Source organism: Pristiophorus japonicus, chromosome 6, assembly GCF_044704955.1.
Source record: "Pristiophorus japonicus isolate sPriJap1 chromosome 6, sPriJap1.hap1, whole genome shotgun sequence".
NCBI lineage: Eukaryota > Metazoa > Chordata > Chondrichthyes > Pristiophoridae > Pristiophorus > Pristiophorus japonicus.
The window spans coordinates 17,498,248-17,523,153 of record NC_091982.1 but is presented as its reverse complement, the minus strand read 5'-3'; the positions used below and the strand labels follow the sequence as shown (position 1 = coordinate 17,523,153).

Genomic DNA, 24,906 nt, shown 5'->3' with positions numbered 1-24,906 from the left:
CCCCCTCCTCTCTTCCCTCCCCCCCTTTTCCCCCCCTCTCTCCCCTCCCCTTTCCCGCCCTCTCTCCCCTCCCCTTTCCCCCCCTCTCCCCTCCCCCCCCCTCTCCCCTCCCCCCCTTCTCCCCCCCTCTCTCTTCCCCCTCTCCCCTCCCTCCCCTCCCTCTCTCCCCTCCCTCTCTCCCCTCCCTCCCCTCCCTCTCTCCCCTCCCTCTCTCCCTCTCTCCCCTCCCCTCCCTCTCTCACCTCCCTCCCCTCCCTCTCTCCCCCCTCTCCCCTCCCTCCCCTCCCTCTCCCCTCCCTCCCCTCCCTCTCTCCCCTCCCTCTCCCTCCCTCTCCCCTCCCTCCCCTCCCTCCCTCTCTCTCCTCCCTCCTCCCTCCCTCTCTCTCCCCTCCCTCCCTCCCTCTCTCTCCTCCCTCCCTCCCTCTCTCTCCTCCCTCCCTCCCTCTCCCCTCCCCCCCCTCCCCTCCCCCCCCTCCCCTCCCTCCTCCCTCCCTCTCCCCTCCCCCCCTCCCCTCCCTCCTCCCTCCCTCTCCCCTCCCTCCCTCCCTCTCTCTCCCCTCCCTCCCTCCCTCCCTCCCTCCCTCCCTCTCTCTCCCCTCCCTCCCTCCCTCCCTCCCTCCCTCTCTCTCCCCTCCCTCTCTCTTCCCTCCCTCCCTCTCTCACTCTCTCACTCTCTCTCTCTCTCTCTCTCTCTCTCTCCCTCCCTCTCTCGCTCAGCGGCACAATTCTCCCTGGCTGAAGCACTTTCACACAGGTAGGAAGATGGTTTATTTAATCTTTTCTTGGCTTATAAATGTTTATTCAGGTTGGATTTATTTGTATAATATTTGTAGAAGTATAAATAAGGATTTATTGTCGAATTTAATGAGTTCCCTCCCCCCCCCCTCCCCCCCCCCACCTCGTTCTGGACGCCTAATTTGTAACCTGCGCCTGATTTTTTAATGTGTAGAACAGGTTTTTTCAGTTCTACAAAAATCTTCACTGGCTCCATTCTAAGTTAGTTTGGAGTACATTTTCACTGTGGAAACTTTCAAATCAGGCGTCAGTGGCCAGACACGCCCCCTTTTGAAGAAAAAATTCTGTTCTAATCTAGAACTGTTCTACCTGACTAGAACTGCAGAAAAAAAAATGTGGAGAATTGCGATTTCTAAAATAGTCCGTTCTCCATCAGTTGCTCCTAAAAATCAGGCGCGAATCATGTGGAAACTTGGGCCCTTTGTTTTGCAGGCCAAGGTTGCTTACAACTGCATGGGACAGAGGAGGACTGCTGTTGGCGAGACCAAGCTTCAACTCCTCACACCAGTGGAGGAGAGGATAGAGGCGCTAGTGGGCAGACATGCTGCATTCCCTGTGGTCCCTGGTACTGGCGATGCTGATCCCCCTGCAGGCAGCATGGGTAAGTGAGGCCCTCCTTTAATGCTATTTCTTCCTGAAAGTGGGTAAGTGAGACCCTCCTTTAATGCTATTTCTCCGTGAAAGCACCAGCACCTACTGTGCCTTTCCTTCTGAAAGTGTGCTAGTTGCAGCCTCCATGCGTCAATCCCCTACCTCCCCCTCACGGCATCCCTTAGTGTGCCATTTATGTTTGCAGATGAGAGGTCCATTAACAGCCAGCGAGCGGGTCCTAGAACTGGTGCGCATGGGAGGGAAATGTCCGACGACAGTCTTGATAGCAGTGAAAGCCGAGACCAGGGAGGAGATAATGAGATGGCGAGGCGAGGCCTGGACCACAGCCTTGAGGGGACAGAAAGCTGAGACCAGGGAGGAGATGATGAGATAGAGAGTGCGAGGCAAAGCCTGGATGGCAGCCTTGAGGTGCCAGACAGCCATGGGGATCCGGACACCATAGAGAACATTGTGGCCTCGAGCTTACATTACATGCTGGAGCCCCCTCCATCCGGTGGTGATAACTCTGATGAGGCAGAGGACGAGGGGGACACTGCCGGCTCCGATGAGACAGAGGACGAGGGGCTCACTGTTGGCAGCACTGCATCACTGCTTCCACTCACACGCGCCAGCTCAGATACTGGGAGCACGTGTTCGGATTTAGTCGATATAGTAGAGGGGTCTGCACTGGGTGCTGCACCGGGACCTAGCGGGCTACAACATGGTGACAGGCAGAGGGAACCTTAGGTGCGAGCTCTCCTGGTGGGAGGGGGGGGGGTGTGCGAGTCCGCACTGGAATTCTGTTGAGGAGGACGCAGACAAGCCCATCGATGTTGGGGCTTATGAAAGAAGGATGGAGGCCATGCATTCCCAGATGTTGGGGGCAGTGACAAGGGTGCCGGACAGGCTGTCGGAAGTGGTGAGGAGTGTGGAGGAGTCCGCCTCCCGCATTGTCGACAGCTCTGCGCACTCCATGGAGCCCATCATTGCCAGTGTGCAGACGATGGTGGACTCCCAGAGAGACCGTGCAGATCCAGCTGTGATGCCGCAACTCGTAGATGATGTGGCAGCTGCCATTGCAGCACAGGCGTGAGGGAACAAGCATATCGGTGCTGCTTTGGAGAGGATGGCCGTAGCCCTGGAAGCTCAGAATGCTCTTATGCACTCTGGGCAACAGGTCACGGAGTGTCTTACTGCTGTCATCTTTGGTGGCTTTGAGACTGTGGCTGCTCTCAGGCAGTCTCAGCTGGATGTCACCCGATACCTCAGTATTGCCTTCGCGGCTGGGTCCACCACGGGTCACGGGGGACCTTCCGGTGCGCCACCGTGGCACCGATCTGACCACCCCCCAGGGAGTGACGCAGGCTACTTGGACCAGGATCCTGATGATGTAGTCTCTCAGGATCACAACATTCCTGACCCCAGAACTGTCACTCCGCCATTGCCTCCAAGCATGGAGTCGCCCGAGCCAAGGCCGACTGAACCCTCCCAGGAGGGTGCTGACCAGTCTCCAGCAGGCCCTTCCAGGGCCAGAGTTGGTCGAGGGACATCTGCAGCTTCCACACAGGAAACACAGCAGCCTTCCTGGATCCATGAGGCAGCCACAGGGGACACACTGCGGAGTAGTAGTAGGATAAGCACTCGTAAGAGGGATTGTAAGGAAATACACAAGGGTGAGAAATGATGTGTTATTTTTATGCACCATTTTTAATGATTTAATAAATCTTTATTTTGTGATCCTATATCTGGGCAGGCGTATCATTTCACGGTGGGCTATGATGTATGAAGGGTTTCATTGGGATGCTATGGAAAAGCGAAGCTGAAGGGTCATGTGAGCTCTAAATTATTTGAACGGAGCAGCAATTAGATGGGTTTGCACTTCCCTTACAGGGTTGGGATGGCGACGATGCATATGCTGGCCCCTCTTCCTCCTCTACCTCCTCATCCTGCTGCTGTGCCTCCTCCTGAGGTGGTGCTGCTGGATCGACCTCCAGCGGCTGGCCCCCCCATGAGGGCTAGGGTGTGAAGCATGCAGCAGGCGACTCGGAAAATGGAGACTTGTTCAGGCGAGTACTGCAATGCTCCACCAGAGTGATCCAGGCAACGGAACCTCTGTTTGAGGATCCCGATGCAGTGCTCAATTATGCACCCGGTGGCGGAATAAGCGTCGTTGCAGGAATGTTCGCCAGCAGTCCTGGGGTTCCAAAAGGGAGTCAGCAGCCAAGTGGACAGGGATATCCCTTGTCCCCAAGCAGCCATCCACAATCCTGGTTTGGGCCCGAGAAGATGGCGGACACACTGCTCTGACGCAGGATAAAGAACTCGTGGCTGCTGCCTGGATACCGGGCATCAACTACCATGATCTTGCACTGGTGGTCGCACACCAGCCGGACATTCAGGGAGTGGAATCCTTTTCTGTTCATGAAAATCTCTGGATGGGTTTGTGGCACCCTCAATCCAACATGTGTGCAGTCGATGGCCCCCTGCACCCCGCAATGCGGACAAATCTGGCCTGCCGCTCCACCTGCTTCTCCCTGATCATCGGGAACGATATGTATTGGACTCTTCTCTTATAGAGAACATCGGTCACTTGCCGGTTGGAGCGATGGGCAGAAAACTGAAATATTAGTAAAGTCTGCAGTTGCAGACTGGAAAGAGCCAGTTGTGTAGGAGCGTCGAGAGAGGCGGGAGTCGGCGAGAGGCAGCGGCCTATAAAGGCTCAGCAGTCGGGCAGTCCGGGGAGCGTCGAGAGAGGCGGGAGCTTGTACCGCTCCAGCTGGGAGAGAAAGCAAAAAAGAAGTAGAAAGAAATCAAAAGGTGACGTCACAGCCAAGGGGGTAAGTGATTGGCTGGTGATTGGTGAGTAGCTTTTCTTTTTCTTTCTTTTTTATATCAGTCAGTAACTTTTAACATTGTTGTTGCCAATTTAAGTGTATCTAAGGGTTAAGTCATGGCAGGAGAGCTCGGTCACATGATATGCTCCTCCTGTGCCATGTGGGAACTCAGGGACACTTCCGGTGTCCCTGACGACTACGTGTGCGGGAAGTGTATCCGACTCCAGCTCCTGACGGACCGCGTTGCGGAATTGGAGCTGAGGGTGGATTCACTCTGGAGCATCCACGATGCTGAGAATGACGTGAGTAGCACATGTAGTGAGTTGGTCTTACCACAGGTGAAGGGTCCACAGCCAGCTAGGGAATGGAAGACCAACAGGAAGAGTAGTGCAAGGAGGGTAGTGCAGGGGTCCCCTGTGGTCATCCCCCTGCAAAACAGATACACTGCTTTGAGTACTGTTGAGAGGGATGACTCATCAGGGGAGGGCAGCAGCAGCCAAGTTCATGGCACCGTGGCTGGCTCTGTTGCACAGGAGGGCAGGAAAAAGAGTGGGAGAGCAATAGTGATAGGGAATTCAATTGTAAGGGGAATAGAAAGGCGTTTCTGCGGCCGCAACCGAGACTCCAGGATGGTATGTTGCCTCCCTGGTGCGAGGGTCAAGGATGTCTCGGAGCGGGTGCAGGACATTCTAAAAAGGGAGAGAGAACAGCCAGTTGTTGTGGTGCACATTGGTACCAACGACATAGGTAAAAAAAGGGATGAGGTCCTACGAAACGAATTTAAGGAGCTAGGAGCTAAATTAAAAAGTAGGACCTCAAAAGTAGTAATCTTGGGATTGCTCCCGGTGCCATGTGCTAGTCAGAGTAGGAATCGCAGGATAGCGCAGATGAATACGTGGCTTGAGCAGTGGTGCAGCAGGGAGGGATTCAAATTCCTGGGGCATTGGAACCGGTTCTGGGGGAGGTGGGACCAGTACAAACCGGACGGGCTGCACCTGGGCAGGACCGGAACCAATGTCCTAGGGGGAGTGTTTGCTAGTGCTGTTGGGGAGGAGTTAAACTAATATGGCAAGGGGATGGGAACCAATCCAGGGAGACAGAGGGAAACAAAAAGGAGACAAAAGCAAAAGACAGAAAGGAGATGAGGAAAAGTGAAGGTCAGAGAAACCCAAGGCAAAGAACAAAAAGGGCCACTGTACACAAAATTCTAAAAGGACAAAGGGTGTTAAAAAAACAAGCCTGAAGGCTTTGTGTCTTAATGCAAGGAGTATCCGTAATAAGGTGGATGAATTAACTGTGCAAATAGATGTTAACAGATATGATGTGATTGGGATTACAGAGACGTGGCTCCAGGATGATCAGGGCTGGGAACTCAACATCCAGGGGTATTCAACATTCAGGAAGGATAGAATAAAAGGAAAAGGAGGTGGGGTAGCATTGCTGGTTAAAGAGGAGATTAATGCAATAGTTCGGAAGGACATTAGCTTGGATGATGTGGAATCTATATGGGTAGAGCTGCAGAAGACCAAAGGGCAAAAAACATTAGTGGGAGTTGTGCACAGACCTCCAAACATAGTAGTGATGTTGGGGAGGGCATCAAACAGGAAATTAGGGGTGCATGCAATAAAGGTGCAGCAGTTATAATGGGTGACTTTAATATGCATATAGATTGGGCTAACCAAACTGGAAGCAATACAATGGAGGAGGATTTCCTGGAGTGCATAAGGGATGGTTTTCTAGACCAATATGTTGAGGAACCAACTAGGGGGGAGGCCATCTTAGACTGGGTGTTGTGTAATGAGAGAGGATTAATTAGCAATCTCGTTGTGCGAGGCCCCTTGGGGAAGAGTGACCATAATATGGAGGAATTCTGCATTAGGATGGAGAATGAAACAGTTAATTCAGAGACCATGATCCAGAACTTAAAGAAGGCTAACTTTGAAGTTATGAGGCGTGAATTGGCTAGGATAGATTGGCGAATGATACTGAAGGGGTTGACTGTGGATGGGCAATGGCAGACATTTAGAGACCGCATGGATGAACTACAACAATTGTACATTCCTGTCTGGCGTAAAAATAAAAAAGGGAAGGTGGCTCAACCGTGGCTATCAAGGGAAATCAGGGATAGCATTAAAGCCAAGGAAGTGGCATACAAATTGGCCAGAAATAGCAGCGAACCCGGGGACTGGGAGAAATTTAGAACTCAGCAGAGGAGGACAAAGGGTTTGATTAGGGCAGGGAAAATGGAGTACGAGAGGAAGCTTGCAGGGAACATTAAGACGGATTGCAAAAGTTTCTATAGATATGTAAAGAGAAAAAGGTTAGCAAAGACAAACGTAGGTCCCCTGCAGTCAGAATCAGGGGAAGTCATAACGGGGAACAAAGAAATGGCGGACCAATTGAACAAGTACTTTGGTTCGGTATTCACTGAGGAGGACACAAACAACCTTCCGGATATAAAAGGGGTCGGAAGGTCTAGTAAGGAGGAGGAACTGAGGGAAATCCTTAATAGTCGGGAAATTGTGTTGGGGAAATTGATGGGATTGAAGGCCGATAAATCCCCAGGGCCAGATGGACTGCATCCCAGAGTATTTAAGGAGGTGGCCTTGGAAATAGTGGATGCATTGACAGTCATTTTCCAACATTCCATTGACTCTGGATCAGTTCCTATGGAGTGGAGGGTAGCCAATGTAACCCCACTTTTTAAAAAAGGAGGGAGAGAGAAAACAGGGAATTATAGACCGGTCAGCCTGACATCAATAGTGGGTAAAATGATGGAATCAATTATTAAGGATGTCATAGCAGTGCATTTGGAAAGAGGTGACGTGATAGGTCCAAGTCAGCATGGATTTGTGAAAGGGAAATCATGCTTGACAAATCTTCTGGAATTTTTTGAGGATGTTTCCAGTAGAGTGGACAAGGGAGAACCAGTTGATGTGGTATATTTGGACTTTCAGAAGGCTTTCGACAAGGTCCCACACAAGAGATTAATGTGCAAAGTTAAAGCACATGGGATTGGGGGTAGTGTGCTGACATGGATTGAGAACTGGTTGTCAGACAGGAAGCAAAGAGTAGGAGTAAATGGGGACTTTTCAGAATGGCAGGCAGTGACTAGTGGGGTACCGCAGCCTAGCAAAGTGCTCCAACACAAAAACTATCGGGGTACACCGTCAGGAAGCAGGTAGGTTTTTTTCTGCTGAGTTTCGGCGGTGGGGTGGAGCGGCAGCGGTGCGCGTTGCGATTGTGTCATCACTGCTGCAACCACAGTACTGCAGCGGAAGGCGGGCGATCGGGGCAGAAGTCGGCACCATTGGGAAAAAAAGCCGAGCCATTGCACCGGAAGTCGATGGCCGCTCAACTCCACCGCTTGGCTGCCGCAATCGGGCAGTAACGGGCCTTACTGGGGTCCTGAATTTCAGCCCCACTAGTGACTTTATGAATTTGAGGAGAAGGTTAGAGGGAAGGTGTGCCCTGTGAATTGGGGGGAATGCCGTTGTGAATTGATTTGGCAGTTGCTTAAAGAGAGGAGAGTGCGTCTCTAAAGGAGGAGGGTTGTTGGGCAAGTCATGGTATGATTGGTCTGTAGATCAGGGAGCAAGTCATATGCTACTTATTTTTCCTATTTTTTTAGATTTAAGGGAGAGTAATTTTTTTCAGAATGAACCAGATAAAAACATTTGGTGGGCATGGGAAGGGGGACATTTGGAAGACATGTGTACAGTTTTAAATTTGCTACCTGGACAACTGTCTAAGTAGGTATTCAATATTGTGCGCTATCATATTAGGACAACACAATTGTCCTAATGGTATTCCTAAATCTTTGACTGGATAGAGTGGAGCTTCATACTCAGCAAACTCAAGCAGACAGCGTTGCATATATGTTCATATGATGGATCAAAATCCTTTACTGCCATTCATCACTCTCAGGGAAAACTAATGGCTATGCCTTTCTATCCATTAAGTCAAAATATAGGGCTCAATTTTCCCTAATGCTGTTTTTTGGCGTACTGCAAGAGTTAGGCCTGTTTTTTTTGGGCCCCGACTACTCCAAAAAAATAACTAGAAAGTTTCCCCATTATATTTTTTGAATTTGGCACCATGCAGCCTGTCCTTTAGCTTTGGGTGGTGGAACCTAATGTCTGCAGCGAAAAAAATGATGCCCCCCCTTTCTGCGCATGCGCGAAAAAAAAAGGACATTTTTGACGTGATTGCTATGGGCATGCATGCCATTAGCTTCCGGTCTGCATTTGGCCATTAGTTGTGTGTGAGCACTTTCATTCTCATTGGAAAAATCAGAGCTGCAATACAAAATGTGGCTCAAGGACCAAGAATTTCTTACAGGATGAAGTGGAGGCACTAGTTACTGTAATTGAGACCAGATAGCACGAGCTCGACACCAGCAGAGGTCACATAAAAGTTTCACCAGAAGAAAAGAAGAAACATTGGAAACTACTTGAAGAAGATTACTGTGCAATGGTGATCACCCCGAGGTCTGGAAGCCAGTGCAAAAAGAAGTGGCAGGACCTTGGTCAAGTAGTTAGTGTAAGTAATATTTTCATTTATTCACTGGAATTGCAATTGTAAATGTGACCATCTGTATATATGTCCCGCCCAGCAGAAAGACACCCTCTCTAAAAAGTTATATTTTCATCTTTGCAGAGGAAAGTGGCACACAACAAAAGGGAAAGAACTCGAACAGGAGGAGGCCCGGCAAATCTGCAGCCACTGACATCCTTGGAAGAGAGGGTCGCTGCTTTGATGGGTCCTGCCTGGAGAAAAGCAACCACCACTGCACAAGCTGGGCCCACACTCGAGGGAGAGGGTAACTCCTGCAAATTCTACAGTCTAAATGTTAAGTACTGCGCGGGCTAGCCATGCTCCAGTTCATGGGGATGTCTCCGTCAGCTACGCTTTGGTTGATGCAGTGTGCTATCATTCATTGTGGTCCTTCAAAGGAGCCTGCAGTTTGCGCTGTGAGCCTACGCATGCCACCCACCCTGCCCCCTCCTCTGCTGCTAACCATTGGTCTGTTCTGTTAGATTTTGCAGAACTTGAGGCCAACCCTGACAAGGCTGAAGCCGATGCAGAAGAAGATTCAGACGCGGATGAGCCAGAAGAGGAAAGCATCTTCCAATCGCACCTTCCAGACCAAGCGCATAGGGGTGAGGGGGAGGAGCAGGTGATGGATGAAGCCCCCACTGTTGTACTCACTCTGGAGGAGGTGCAGGTGATGACCATTGAGGTTCCAGGCCCTTTCCTGAGTGGTACGAGTGTTGGTGGGACATCCCATGGTTTCTCACAGTCCGAGGCTGGGGATTCCAGTGGGGTGCAGCAAGGCACACCCAGGACCCCACTGTCGAGGCTGCGGGTCCCACTGGGATGCAGCGAGCCACACCCAGAGTGAGGCGGGGATGGAGAGCTCGACAGCGCTCTCCTGAGGTGCAGGATCTAACAGTTGTGGTTCAGATGATGGCAATGAATGTGGGGAGCATTGACCTTACACAATCATTCCTGGACACCATCAGTGGGGTGGGTGATGAGGTAGTGGGACTGTCAGGAGAAGTAACAACTCACGAGAAATGGGAATACTGTCTGGGAAAATGAGGGAGGGAATGTCGCCGGCAGCTGATGCGCTGTCAGTGAACATGAGGGAGGAAATGTTGCAGATAGTTGAAACACTGTTGGTGAACAGGAGGGAGGGAATGATGCAGATAATTGACACACTATTGGTGAACATGAGGGAGGGACTGTCACAGGTAGCTAATACACTGTCGGCGAACGTGATGGAGGGAATGCTGGAGGTAGTTGAGACAGTCAGGGCATATGAGGGAGGGAATGTTGGAGTTAGTTGCTGCAATAAATGAACATGCCCAGACCCTGCGCCCATTGACAGAATCAACTGCCACTCCCACTTCGATCCCCAGACCAGCTAACGAAGAGGCCCAAGCTGGGTCTTCCACATTACCGCCTGCCCCTCCCCTGCCCCCCCCCCCACCCCGCCCACCACTATCAAGAAGTGCGCATTACCCGAGATGTTTGAAAGTATAAGCTTGGTACCAACCCGAGAAAAGCTGCACCATCGCCTACGGGCAGGGGTGGAGTCAACAAGACCAAGTGCAGCGGGCGGTCTTAGATTAAGGTGGAGGAGAGATGGGTGCAACCTTTCTTTGCTGCTGTTGTTGTTATTATTGTTGTGGTTACTGTTGTAACCATTCTCAAATTAAAAGTTTTTTGTCAGATATGTAAATTTACAAGTTTAAAAGTTTGTAAGTGATGTACAAACAAGTGTTTGTTAAATTCTTCTTCTCCTCCTCCTTCTCCTCCTCCTCCTTCTCATCCTCCTTCCTCATCCACCTCCTCCTCCTCCTCTTCCTCATCATCCTCATCCTCCTCATCCAGATCCTCCTCCTCCACATCCTCCTCCTCATCCTCCACATCCTCCTCCTCCTCCTCATCCTCCTCCTTCTCCGCTTCCTCCACCTCCTCCTCCGCATCCTCCTCCTTCTCCACCTCTTCCTCCTTCTCCTCCTCCTATGCATCCTCCTCCTCTGCATCCTTCTCCTCCTCCTCATCCTCTGCTTCCTCCTCATCATCTGCACCTTCCTCCTCCTCATCATCTGCATCTTCCTCCTCCTCCCTCTCCTCCTCCTCCTCGTCATCTGCATCTTCCTCATCATCATCAGCCACCCTCACTTCAGTTGGGTCTTCTACTACCAGCTCCTGCTGCCTTATGATGGCTAAGTTATGCAGCATGCAGCACACAACAGTGAATGACCGACAATCTCAGGGGAGTATTGCAAATAGCCTCCTGAATGGTCCAGGCATCGGAAACGCTGTTTCAAGATACCAATGGTCCTCTCTATTATGCTGCGCGTTGCAATGTGGGACATGTTGTATTCCTGGTAAGCTTCCATCCGGGTTATGCGCAGGGGCATCATGGGCCAGGTGGCAAAGCTGTACCCTTTGTCTCCCAACAGCCAGCTCTGCCCTTCTGGCTGCTGCTGAATCATGGCAGATTTAACACTCTCGCGAAGGGTGAATGCATCATGGGTGCTCCCAGCATATGTTGCATCAACTGACATGATGCAATGCATGTCGTCACACAAGAACTGCACATTAATGGAGTGGAAGCCTTTTCTGTTCCTGTATATCTCGGAATCCCCCAAAGGTGCTCGCAAGGCAATGTGGGTACAATCAATGCAGCCCAGTGCCTTTATGAAGACAGCAATCCTGGAGAAGCCCACAGCCCTTTCAAACATTGCCTGGCGGTCATGGAGAACTTTATGTAGTCATTCCTCCAGGCATATAGTGCAGCAGTCACCTGCCAAATGCAGATATGTGTTGCATGTTGAGAAATGGCACACACATGCCCAGTTGTGGCCTGGAATGATCCAGATGCATAGAATTAAAGTGCAGCTGTAACCTTCACTTCAAATGACAAAGCAGTTCTCCTGACGCTTCTAGGTTGCAGGTCTGTTTTTACTAACTCACAAATCTCGGTTACAACTTCTTTGCAGAAACACAACCTTCTCACACAGTCTGCATCACTCAGGTGTAGGTACGAATGCCTGTCCTGATATACCAGACATGGGTAAGGCCTCCTGCCCATCATCCTACGGGCTCTGAGGTTCCTCATGCGATGATGTCGAATCAATTGTCTCCTCCGCAGCACCATCATGCAGAAGGCTTGCACGAGGTATGGCATCGTCAGTATTGCCCCCATGATTAAATTGTACCTTTGCAAGAAGCTCAAAATAGCAGGACGAGCTTCTTTGTTGTCTCTCTCCACAAGATCGAGGCCCTACTATGGACCACATCCAGGTCTGGGCATGCGTAATAGGCTTGCTTAGAAAGGGAAGCTAGGCATTCAAATGAGGACATTTGGGGCAATGAAGTCTAATGCAATTCTTTAATTTTAGGGCTCGGCAAACACCCACATCCCCTCCCACCCTCCGCCCCCCACGGGCTTCATTTGATGCTGCTGCATAGTGTAAGGGTTCTCATCCCTTCAGTTCGGCTTCCACACACTACCACGCCCCCCCCCCGGGCTTCTTTTGACGTCGAGCCCCTGTGTCCGGGCAAGGGACCGATTCTGCCGGCTGTGCGCCGACCCTTGAGCCTGGTGAGGAGACGTTCGGTTGTGGCGTGGCACTTTGAAAAAAATCCAAAATCAAAGAATTGCATTAAACTTCCATTTTCTACATTTTAAGTTTGAAAAAAATTAAACTTCATGATGCATATTTAATGTGTTCTTCACTCACTCCAAAATTTCGCCTAAAAACAATGGTGTCATTTTGCGCCGATTTTTTTGATGTGTACTGGTTTTCCTTAAGCGCCCAGAAGGTTTTTTGGGAGTGATCACACACGCTGTCCGAGGAGAAATGTAAGTTGGCCAAACTTGCATAAATGTGAAAAACTGGCACAGACATCAGGCTATGACGCAACAATAAACTAACCTAAAAAAAACATAACTAACTGAGTTACGTTGGCACAATCTTTGGGGAAATTTGGATATTTCAATTTAAGCCAAAAAAAGTGGTGTCACCAAAAAAACGGTGCAGATCACGGGAAAATTGAGCCCATAAATTCTACCAGAGAAATATGGGCAGTATAGCATATTTTATTTTTTAATCAAAATTGGCAAATAATCTATTATAAAATAACACAGTACTAAAAATGTATTGCAAAAATGGAACAAATAACCCCAGAAAACCCTATTTTCCTTGAATAGCTTCATTGCATGTGAAGCTTACCGTTTTTTTGGCTTGAGCTGAGCATGCACAGCAAACATCAACCTCAGGGGAAAAGTCAATAAATCACCTCGACATACAATTAGACATTTTAACATAATTTTGGGGCCTTTATGAGGTTCTCGCACATTTTGTATTAATGGCCTCTGTGCATGAAAAACATTCTGGCTAGAAAATAGCAGGAGGCAAGTGCCAGGTGTGTGAGGAACAGGCCCAAAGTTTGACCTCCCAGTCCCTGTATGGACGGATCTAGTTTGCTCTACCAGCATAGGTCATTGGGAAATCTACCCTACAATTACTAATGCATGGTGTTTCAGCAATCTTGTCATCAGTAACTCATTTAGGGCAGTTTCCACAATTATGCCATGAGCTCTGTTTACACAGAAGTAGTTCAAAAATGATATTAAAATATTAAAACTAATCACAATTCTTTGTCATGGTTTGATATTTTATTTTGTAAAGGGGCCCCGATAAAAAAACATACCCTTTAACTATGCCTTGTGACTTGAATAATAGCTGGACACTGATACAGAAAATTCTAACCTGTAACTGTATCAGGTTTGAATTGAAGCCCATGTAAATAAAAATGTTCTTGCCTGTTTTATTGGTCTAGGCAGCAACATTATTTTACTCATATCATAGGAGCAAGCAGACTTTTGTTCTGGCAGACTAAAGATCGAGGGGGTGAACTTCCCCTGTAGTGCGCCACCCATTAGCACCTCCAGGGGGCGCTAACGGGGCGCGATAGTGTTTTTTGTCCGGGGGCACTAGCGGCTCCCGTGAAATTGTGTGGGTTTTAGAGGAGGCGCGAATGCAATAGCGCGCCCCCCGCTGGTCACCCCACCGGGCCGCTAATGATGTCATTGTCGTGTGCAGCGACCCCTTTTTGCTCCACGGTGGCCCCTTTCCGCCCCGCGACGTAAATTGGGTAGCGCCCCGTAAAGGCTGCCATGGGCAATGCCTGCGCCAGCCTCAACGGTCGCGAGCAGGGCTGCACATCGAATGCGGGGCGCTGCGCCGCAATCTTTGTTTTTAACCCACTTGCAGGTTGGGCTGTTGTCTGATGCTTTCGCTGGGACCGGGCTGCGATTGTGCAGCCCGGCACTCTTTTTCGGTGCCGAGCTATGGCCACGGCAACCCGTATCACCGGTGGCCCACTGGAGGCCATCAAAGGGCCTGCAGAGCTCGCAGCGTCCCTCCCCATTAATGGAAGGGGAGGGGCAGAGAGGCGGCGTAGCGCTCCACAATGCACCCGCGTCGTGCCCTCAGTCTCGCCCCAAAAGGAAGTGGAGTGCGCGACATTGAGCTCCACTTCCTGTGAGGGGTGGTAAACCCAATTTCGCTTCCGGTGTGAGATTTCTGCACCGGGCGCAGAATGTTTGGCTTCGTAAAGGTTACTGACCCCAGCTGGGGCAATATCCAACTTTGGCCCTTTAATTTCTTGCACTACAACTGTCATGTATCTTACATTATTATATATAACTGTATTCTAACATGCTATACATGACTGTAATAAGATATGACCTGTAACCACCAGCATACCTTACCACCAGGGGTGCACTTGCAAGAGACAGATATACAAGGGCAGGGCTCAGGCAAGTGCGGCATTCCAGAGCTGTGAAATAAAGGTGCAGGTCCAGAGTGACCTTGACTTCACTACATGCCTCGTGTGAATCTGTACTGAGGGGACAGGACTTTACAGTGGCGACGGGTTACGGGATTACAGAATCCACAGAATGGCGAACAATTGGTCAGATGAAAAGTACAATGCGGGAGACAATTGGGAGGACTTTATAGAAAGACTCCAGCAAAGCTTTGTAACCAAAGACTGGTTAGGCGACGATAAGGCAGACAAGAGAAGAGCCCATCTTTTGACCAGCTGTGGCTCGAAAACATACGCTTTAATGAAGGATCTGTTGGCACCTGTGAAACCAGCAAGCAAGTCGTTTGAAGAATTGAGCACACTGGTAAGAGACCACCTGAAGCCAGCGAGCAGCCTACACATGGCCAGACACAGGTTCGACAACTACAGACGCTGTGTGGGCCAGAGCATACCCGACTTTGTGGCGGAACTTCGGAGGTTGGCTAGTTTATGTGAGTTCTCCAATGAACTAAGGAGAGAAATGCTGAGAGATTTTTTCATTGAAGGAATAGGCCACGCAGGCATATTCTGAAAGCTCATAGAGAGCAAGAACCTGACCTTAGAGGCAGCAGCACTGGTTGCACAGACATTCTTGGTAGGGGAAGAAGAAACGAGGTTGATTTACAATGCAGGTACGACATCTAACGAAATATTGGAACAAGAAGTTCACAGCACTAAACAAGCTGCAACCCCCACACACAGACAAAACTGGGAGAACAGGTTCTCGACAGCAGGCAGAAGCCATCAAGGGCCACAGGAACGGCCGTTCACACCTCATCAACCGACAATGCGAGCAATCAACTACAAACTGAGAGAAGCTCAAGAGAGATCAGCCAGACGCAGCACATTCTTTGGAAACTCTTTGAACAATGGAACAGGTCTGTGCTGGAGGTGTAGGGGTGGGCACTCGGCAAGGGGATGTTGATTTCAGCAGGCTGTTTGCAGAAATTGTGAATATACAGGGCTTTTTGCCCGCATGTGCAAAAATACAGCAGCTCGGCTGGTATACGAATCGGATGGGTCAGAAAGCGGACTAGAAGATGGTGGGGACAGTACTCGGGACACCGGTGTACAGCGGGTCAACACGATCAATGGCCGCTGCTCCTATAACAGGATGCCTCCTATAATGATGACGGTCCTACTCAACGGGATATCTGTCAACATGGAGCTGGATACGGGAGTGAGTCAATTTCTCATGGGCGCTCAACAATTTGAACAACTGTGGCCGCATAAAAGAGACAGACCAAAACTCACAAGGGTCGACACCACATTAAGGACATATACCAAAGAAATCGTACCAGTCCTCGGCAGCGCCATGCTCTCTGTCACACACAAAGGGACAGTGAACCGACTTCCCCTGTGGATTGTCCGCGGAGACCCCCCCAGCACTGCTGGTGGGAAGCTGGCTGGCAAAACTAAACTGGAAATGGGATGATGTCCATGCCATGTCATTAGAGGAACGGACCTCCTGCTCAACAGTTATAAAGCGATCTGAACATCTCTTTCAGCAAGGTGTGGGCACTTTCAAAGGGGCCAAAGTCAAAATTTACATCACACAGGATGCTAGACCAGAGCTGTACCCTACGTGATGAGGGAAAAGATTGAACACGAACTAGACAGGCATCTGCGGGAAGGCATTATATCACCTGTGGAATTTAGTGACTGGGCAAGTCCCATTGTCCCAGTCATGAAGCCTGATGGATCCGTACGAATCTGTGGGGACTACAAATCTACCATAAACAGAGTCTCCCTACAGGACCAATACCCGCTGCCCAGAGCGGAGGACTTATTTGCCACATTGGCTGGAGATAAACTTTTCTCAAAATTAGACCTCACATCTGCGTATATGACGCAAGAATTGACCGAGGAATCCAAGCTACTCACCACCATCAACACACATCGAGGCCTTTTCATGTACAATCGATGCCCATTCAGCATCAGGTCGGCAGCTGCCATATTCCAGCGCAACATGGAGAGTCTGCTCAAGTCCATCCCGGGACGGTTGTATTTCAAGACAACATACTTATCACAGGCAGGGACACCGACTCCCATCTCCGTAATTTGGAGGAAGTACTAAAGCGGTTGGATCGGGTAGGCCTACGAGTCAAGAAATCCAAGTGCCTGTTTCTCGCACCCGAGGTTGAATTTTTGGGCAGAAGGATTGCCGCTGATGGAATACGCCCAACAGAGTCCAAAACAGAAGCAATTCACCTGGCACCCAGGCCCCGGAATGTCTCAGAACTGCGCGCCTTTCTCGGGCTACTCAATTACTTTGGGAACTTTATGCAAAACTTAAGCCCGCTGCTGGAGCCTCTCCACGTGCTACTCAGAAAGGGATGCGATTGGTTTTGGGGGGACGCCCAGGAACGCGCCTTCAATAAGGCACGCAACCTTCTGTGTTCCAACAGTGTTTTGACTTTCTTTGACCCAGGTAAAAAGCGATGCGTCAGCGTATGGGGTCGGGTGCGTTTTGCAACATGTCAATAGTACGGGCAAATTACAACCCATAGCTTATGCCTCCAGATCACTTTCGCGGGCAGAGCGCGGGTACGGAATGTAGCAAAGGAGGCGCTCGCGTGCGTGTACGGTGTCAAAAAGATGCACCAATACCTTTTCGGGGCCAAGTTCGCATTAGAAACCGACCACAAGCCCCTCACGTCCCTCCTATCCGAGAGCAAGGCAATAAACGCCAACGCCTCGGCACGAATTCAACGGTGGGCACTCATGCTGGCGTCCTACGACTATACCATAAGGCACAGATCAGGCACAGACAACTGTGCCGACGCGCTCAGCAGGCTACCCCTGGTGACCACGGAAGGGTCTGACGAACAGGACTGTGAGATAGTCATGGCAATCAATGCCTTTGAGTCCACAGGTTCGCCCATGATGGCTCGCCAACTCAGAGCCTGGACGGCCAGCGACCCCACGTTATCCTTAGTAAAAAGATGTGTCCTAACCGGTGACTGGGCAGAGGCTCGCGATGCCTGCCCCGAGGAATTAAAACCCTTTCACAGGCGCATGCATGAGCTATCATTACAAGCAGACTGCCTGATGTGGGGCAGCCGAGTAGTCATGCCTCTGCGAGGCAGAGAGGCATTTGTCCGGGAGCTCCACCGCGAGCACCCGGGGATCGTTCTCATGAAGGCCATAGCCAGATCCCACGTCTGGTGGCCTGGTATTGACGCAGACTTGGAGCTCTGCGTCCGAAGGTGCACCATTTGAGCCCAACTCAGCAATGCCCCCAGGGAGGCTCCACTGAGCCTCTGGCCCTGGCCAACCAAACTGTGGTCACGGGTGCACGTAGACTATGTGGGCCCATTCATGGGCAAAATGTTCCTCGTAGTTGTGGATGCATTTTCAAAGTGAATCGAATGCACCATTTTAAACTCGAGCACAACCTCCACCACTGTGGAGAGCCTCGCAACCATGTTTGCAATGCACGGAATCCCTGACATGTTGGTCAGTGACAATGGTCCGTGCTTCACCAGCGCAGAATTCCAAGACTTTATAATTGACCACGGCATAAATCACATCAAGACGGCACCGTTCAAGACGGCCTCCAATGACCAGGTGGAGAGAGCAGTGCAAATCATTAAACAAGGCATGCTTAAAATCCAAGGTCCCACGCTGCAGTGTCGCCTGTCGCGACTGCTGCTGGCATACAGATCTCGTCCGCACTCATTGACTGGGATCCCCCCCGTGCAACTGTTGATGAAAAGGACTTTAAAAACAAGGCTCTCATTAATTCTCCCAGACATGCACGAAATCGTTGAGGCAATGCGCCGTAAGCTGACTGAGTACCATGACAGAAATTCGAGGGGGAGATGGAATGAGATAGGGGACAAAGTGTTTGTACTAAACTATGGCAGGGGTCCCAAATGGCTTGCAGGGACAGTAATGGGCAAGGAAGGAAACAGGCTACTGGTAGTACAAATGGACAATGGCAAAACCTGCCGGAGGCATGTAGACCAAGTCAAAAGCAGATTTACCAACGCTGCGGAACCAGAGGCAGACTACAATGTGGAACTCGCACCACACCTGGTGGACAGACAGAGGGAACAACCTGAGGAATGGGCAATCCCAACAGACAGCCCAGGCAACTCAACAACAATCACACCAATCGAAACAGACAGCCCAGGCGAGATACCAGCAACCATACCCAAAGAAAAACAGACACCAAGGCAAACAACTGAACCACAACTCAGACGCTCGACGTGAGAGCATAGACCACCTGAGAGACTGAACCTATAAAGACAATAAGACCTGGGGGAGGGTGATGTCATGTATCTTACATTATTATATATAACTGTTTCCTAACATGCTATACATGACTGTAATAAGATATGACCTGTAACCACCAGCATACCTTACCACCAGGGGTGCACTTGCAAGAGACAGGTATAAAAGGGCAGGGCTCAGGCAAGTGCAGCATTCCAGAGCTGTGAAATAAAGGTGCAGGTCCAGAGTGACCTTGACTTCACTACATGCCTCGTGTGAATCTGTACTGAGGGGACAGGACTTTACAACAACTTTGGCAGAAAAAAAATCAAAGAGCAAGTTATTATTTAATGGAGAAAGATTGCAAAGTGCTGCAGTACAGCGGGACTTGGGGGTACTTGTGCCTCAAACACAAAAGGATAGTCTGCAGGTACAGCAAGTGATCAGGAAGGCCAATGGTATCTTGGCCTTTATTGCAAAGGGGATGGAGTATAAAAGCAGGGAAGTCTTGCTACAGTTGTACAGGGTATTGGTGAGGCCACACCTGGAATACTGCGTGCAGTTTTGGTTTCCATATTTACGAAACGATATCCTTGCTTTGGAGGCAGTTCAGAGAAGGTTCACTCGGTTGATTCCGGGGATGAGAGGGTTGACTTATGAGGAACGGTTGAGTAGGTTGGGCCTCTACTCGTTGGAATTCAGAAGAATGAGAGGTGATCTTATCGAAATGTATAAGATTATAAGGGAGCTTGACAAGGTGGATGCAGAGAGGATGTTTCCACTGATGGGGGAAACTAGAACTAGAGGGCATGATCTTCGAATAAGGGGCCGCCCATTTAAAACAGAGATGAGGAGAAATTTCTTCTCTCAGATGGTTGTAAATCTATGGAATTTGCTGCCTCAAAGAGTTGTGGAACCTGAGATATTGAATAAATTTAAGACAGAAATACATAGTTTCTTAAATGATAAGGGGATAAGGGATTATGGGGAGCGGGCGGGGAAGTGGAGCTGAGTCCATGATCAGATCAGGCATGATCGTATTGAATGGCGGAGCAGGCTCGAGGGGCCGTATGGCCGACTCCTGTTCGTATTTCTTATGTTCTTATTATGTTCTTATAGTTAACTGTACATATTAGACTAATGTCAACCAATGAAAAATCCTGATAGCCATTGATGGAATGTTTAGCCAATGCAAACATGCTGCAGAATATATCAAGCACAAATGCAACATATTTAGTTCAGTATTTTGATTAGAACTACTCTTTTCAGGGTAAACTGATCACTCAGCAATTTCCTCCCAGATAGAATGGTATGAGCCTATTTTATTATAAGTTGTCTTGCCAATTCTGACCTCAAATTACATTTTGGCTCCTTTTCTATCCCGGATCCAACACCATCTGTGCACTAAATCTCATTGTTTCCACTCTAAGAAGATATTTCTCTACTTTTCATGCATTTATTTTGGCTCACATGCTTTTGCATATGTTCTCTCCTTAGTCTATGAACATAATAACTCAACCCAAATTTTCCACTTGCTGTGCCTATTATTAAGGACAAGAACTAACAAAACAATCTTAAAATGCCACAGAGCCAATTACGCTGAATCTGTGTCATTGAGCCAGAACTTGCATCCATTTTGTAAGATTTCTAAATCTCTGGCACTAAATTGACAGCAAGACGAATTCTTTTAAAACAATTTGGAATAAGTTTATTACACACACACACAGGCAAATAGCCTATCGAACACAACTGCAGTCTATTCGTATCCTATGGGCTTTACTTAATTACAACAGATACAATGATGTTACAGCAAAGAATGACTAAGAAAGCAATAAAGAAAGGAAAGATAGATTACGAAAATAAACTTGCGCAAAACATAAAAACAGATAGGAAAAGATTTTACCGATATATAAAACGGAAGAGAGTGACTAAAGTAAATGTTGGTCCCTTAGAAGATGAGAAGGGGAATTTAATAATGGGAAATGTGGAAATGGCTGAGACCTTAAACAATTATTTTGCTTCGGTTTTCACAGTGGAAGACACAAAAACCATACCAAAAATTGCTGGTCACGGGAATGTGGGAAGGGAGGACCTTGAGACAATCACTATCACTAGGGAGGTAGTGTTGGACAGGCTAATGGGACACAAGGTAGACAAGTCCCCTGGTCCTGATGAAATGCAGCCCAGGGTATTAAAAGAGATGGCGGAAGTTATAGCAGATGCATTCGTTATAATCTACCAAAATTGACTGGACTCTGGGGAGGTACCAGCGGATTGGAAAGCAGCTAATGTAATGCCTCTGTTTAAAAAAGGGGGCAGACAAAAGGCAGGTAACTATAGGCTGGTTAGTTTAACATCTGTAGTGGGGAAAATGCTTGAAGCTATCATTAAGGAAGAAATAGCGGGACATCTAGATAGGAATAGTGCAATCAAGCAGACGCAACATGGATTCATGAAGGGGAAATCATGTTTAACTAATTTACTGGAATTCTTTGAGGATATAACGAGCATGGTGGATAGAGGTGTACCGATGGATGTGGTGTATTTAGATTTCCAAAAGGCATTCGATAAGGTACCACACGAAAGGTTACTGCAGAAGATAAAGGTACGCGGAGTCAGAGGAAATGTATTAGCATGGATCGAGAATTGGTTGGCTAACAGAAAGCAGAGAGTCGGGATAAATGGGTTTTTTCGGGTTGGAAATCGGTGGTTAGTGGTGTGCCACAAGGATCGGTGCTGGGACCACAACTGTTTACAATATACATAGATGACCTGGAAGAGGGGACAGAGTGTAGTGTAACAAAATTTGCAGATGACACAAAGATTAGTGGGAAAGCGGGTTATGTAGAGGACACAGAGAGGCTGCAAAGAGATTTAGATAGGTTAAGTGAATGGGCTAAGGTTTGGCAGATGGAATACAATGTCGGAAAATGTGAGGTCATCCACCTTGGAAAAAAAAAACAGTAAAAGGGAATATTATTTGAATGGGGAGAAATTACAACATGCTGCGATGCAGAGGGACCTGGGGGTCCTTGTGCATGAATCCCAAAAAGTTAGTTTGCAGGTACAGCAGGTAATCAGGAAGGCGAATGGAATGTTGGCCTTCATTGCGAGAGAGATGGAGTACAAAAGAAGGGAGGTCCTGCTGCAACTGTACAGGGTATTGGTGAGGCCCCACCTGGAGTACTGCGTGCAGTTTTGGTCACCTTACTTAAGGAAGGATATACTAGCCTTGGAGGGGGTACAGAGACGATTCACTAGGCTGATTCCGGAGATGAGGGGGTTACCTTATGATGATAGATTGAGTAGACTGGGTCTTTACTCGTTGGAGTTCAGAAGGATGAGGGGTGATCTTATAGAAACATTTAAAATCATGAAAGGGATAGACAAGATAGAGGCAGAGAGGTTGTTTCCACTGGTCTGGGAGACTAGAACTAGGGGGCACAGCCTCAAAATACGGGGGAGCCAATTTAAAACCGAGTTGAGAAGAAATTTCTTCTCCCAGAGGGTTGTGAATCTGTGGAATTCTCTGCCCAAGGAAGCAGTTGAGGCTAGCTCATTGAATGTATTCAAATCACAGATAGATAGATTTTTAACCAACAAGGGAATTAAGGGTTATGGGGAGCGGGCGGGTAAATGGAGCTGAGTCCACGGCCAGATCAGCCATGATCTTTTTGAATGGCGGAGCAGGCTCGAGATGCTAGCTGGCCTACTCCTGTTCCTAATTCTTATGTTCTTATGTTCTTATGTAATAAAAAAGGTATAAAAAGGTATACTTTACTTCCCTCTGGCAAAGCACACAGCCTGCTCCTTTGTCTGTAGAGGAAGGTCCTGCTTTTTGCTGTGTGTTTAAGAAAAGAGACAGCAATCTTTGGCTTGAGTTGTTATACCTCTTAAGGCCATAGTTTCTCAGAAAGCCTCAGGATTAGGCCTTGATTCCAGGGCTGCTCCTGATTGGCTTCTCCTCTTACATGTGTCTGTCTGGAGGGCCGGTGCCATTCCTTGATTACGTTAATGGCTTTCCAATTAATATCTTTTCTAGTTTGGTGAGTTTCAAAACCATGGAGACCATGAACTTGGGGAAGTCATCCATTTTGTTCCAGGGGCTAGATTTTACACTTTTTTTGCATGCACTTAATATAACGTCCATTTTACCGCTGAAATGACGTATAACGCCCAGATATCACCCCTTTAGCCACAAAATGGAAACTGATGCCCATTTTTTGGACACTTATCGGCGAGCGTTACTTTCCCCATGTGCGTAACGCCGGGAAAAAAATAATGCTGCCCGCCCACTTTTTTGGGGCGGAATCATCAGAATGGGTGAAACCAACACCCATAATATCGCCCAGCATTACTTTACGCATGTAATTAACGCCAAGATTCAATAATACCGACCAGCCACTTCATTTTGTCGTAAAGATCACATTTGCCAAAACGAACGCCTAGGAGATCGCACAGCATCACTTTCACCACCTCGCACACACCTCGCCCACAATATCGCTTGTCAAAAAAAACGCCGGGAAAAAGTGGAACTGACCGGAACTACTCAGCGTTATAGATTCCATGTTCTAAATCACATGTCGCATCATTTAAAAGGCTGCTCTGCTTCAACCTCGGGGTAGTTCGGATGTACTCTGGAGTTGTTTGGAGGTGATGTGAATATCTGAACAAACATCTTTATCATACTGTGAACGATTGGAATTTAATAGGTGTCTTCGTCGGGACATTCATTGTTTGTGACCAATCGATGGAAAACAGATAGCTATTGGAATGAGGCCTGTCCTTTCTCACCCTCTCTTGATGACCAATTACATGCTGCAGACTCGAGACGGCCGAAGGTACGCTCCACAGCATTATGTGCCCAATGTAAGACGTGCCAGACTGATGAGGACAACCAGACATTCCACCTCCCGCAAGTACAGGGAGAAGCGGTCTTACCTCAAATTGCCTGACACCACCTGCCTTCAGAGACTGCGCTTCCACAAAGCATTATCACTGAGGTATGCCAGCTCACAAGGTGAGATCTGCAGCCTGCCAGCACCATCAGTACTGCACTGTCCGTCAAGGTCAAAGTCACCGCGGCATTGTCGTTCTAAGCGTCGGGTTCTTTTCAGGCCTCAGCTGGCGACATTTGCAGTCTGTCTCAGCATGCCACAGATTGCTGCATTAGACACGATTAAGGTGCAGTCACAGTTAACTAACAGGTCGGTCTCTTCACATCAAAATTGCATTCCACAGAGAAGCTGGAGATCTTTACACGTGGTGGTAGGATCGCTTAAAACCTAAAATTTAGCACTTTCTAGACATTCTTGACATTCTGTACACAGGCTGGAGGGACTTGATCAGCTTCCCTATGACCAGCGAGGTTCAGACTGAGAGGGCTCTAGGATTCTCCAGAATTGCAAACTTCCCCAAGGTGCAGGGAGCAATAGACTGTACGCACATCGCGATGCGGGCACCTTTTCAAGATGCAGAGGTTTTCAGGAACCGCAAGGGATTCCACTCCCTGAATGTCCAACTCGTTGTCGACCACCAGCAAATTATTATGGCAGTGAATGCTAAATTTCCGGGCAGCATCCATGATGCTCACATCCTGCATGAGAGCACTGTATCTGACTTGTTTAACAATCAGCCATAAGGTCAATGCTGGATGCTTGGTGACAAAGGATATGGCTCGCCACCTGGCTGATGACCCCCCTGCGTGACACCCACACCAAAGCCGAGAGGCAATACAATGACAGCCACAGAGCCACTCGCAATATCATGGAGAAAACCATTGGAGTGCTTAAGCAGCACTTTAGATGCCTGAACCACTCAGGAGGTGAGCTCCAATACCACCCTGAGCAGGTAGCTCAATTCGAGGTGGTGTGCTCCATGCTGCACAACTTGTCTATCAGGAGGGGACAAGAATTGCCAGAAGGGTCTAACAGTCCACCTCAACAGGGAGGGGAAGAGGAGGATGAGGAGGCGGACGCTGACATCAGGCCAGTTGACATCAGACAATCACTCTGATGCTGAAGCCATGCCCCTGCCCCGCTGTAGACCGCATGAAAGGGCCCGTGGTGGCATGATA

At 48.9% G+C, this 24,906-nt stretch overlaps 1 long non-coding RNA gene across 2 annotated transcripts; it reads left to right on the top strand.

The window, feature by feature from the left end:
* The first annotated feature begins 699 nt into the window (after positions 1-699).
* Positions 700-23,558, top strand: LOC139265093 (uncharacterized). Of its 2 annotated transcripts, none has more exons than XR_011593468.1 (3): positions 700-754; positions 1,228-1,396; positions 23,543-23,558. It is a non-coding gene; the product is annotated as an uncharacterized lncRNA (long non-coding RNA). The 2 variants fall into 2 exon arrangements; XR_011593467.1 differs by lacking the exon at positions 23,543-23,558 and adding an exon at positions 9,260-9,364.
* Positions 23,559-24,906: the final 1,348 nt, after the last annotated feature.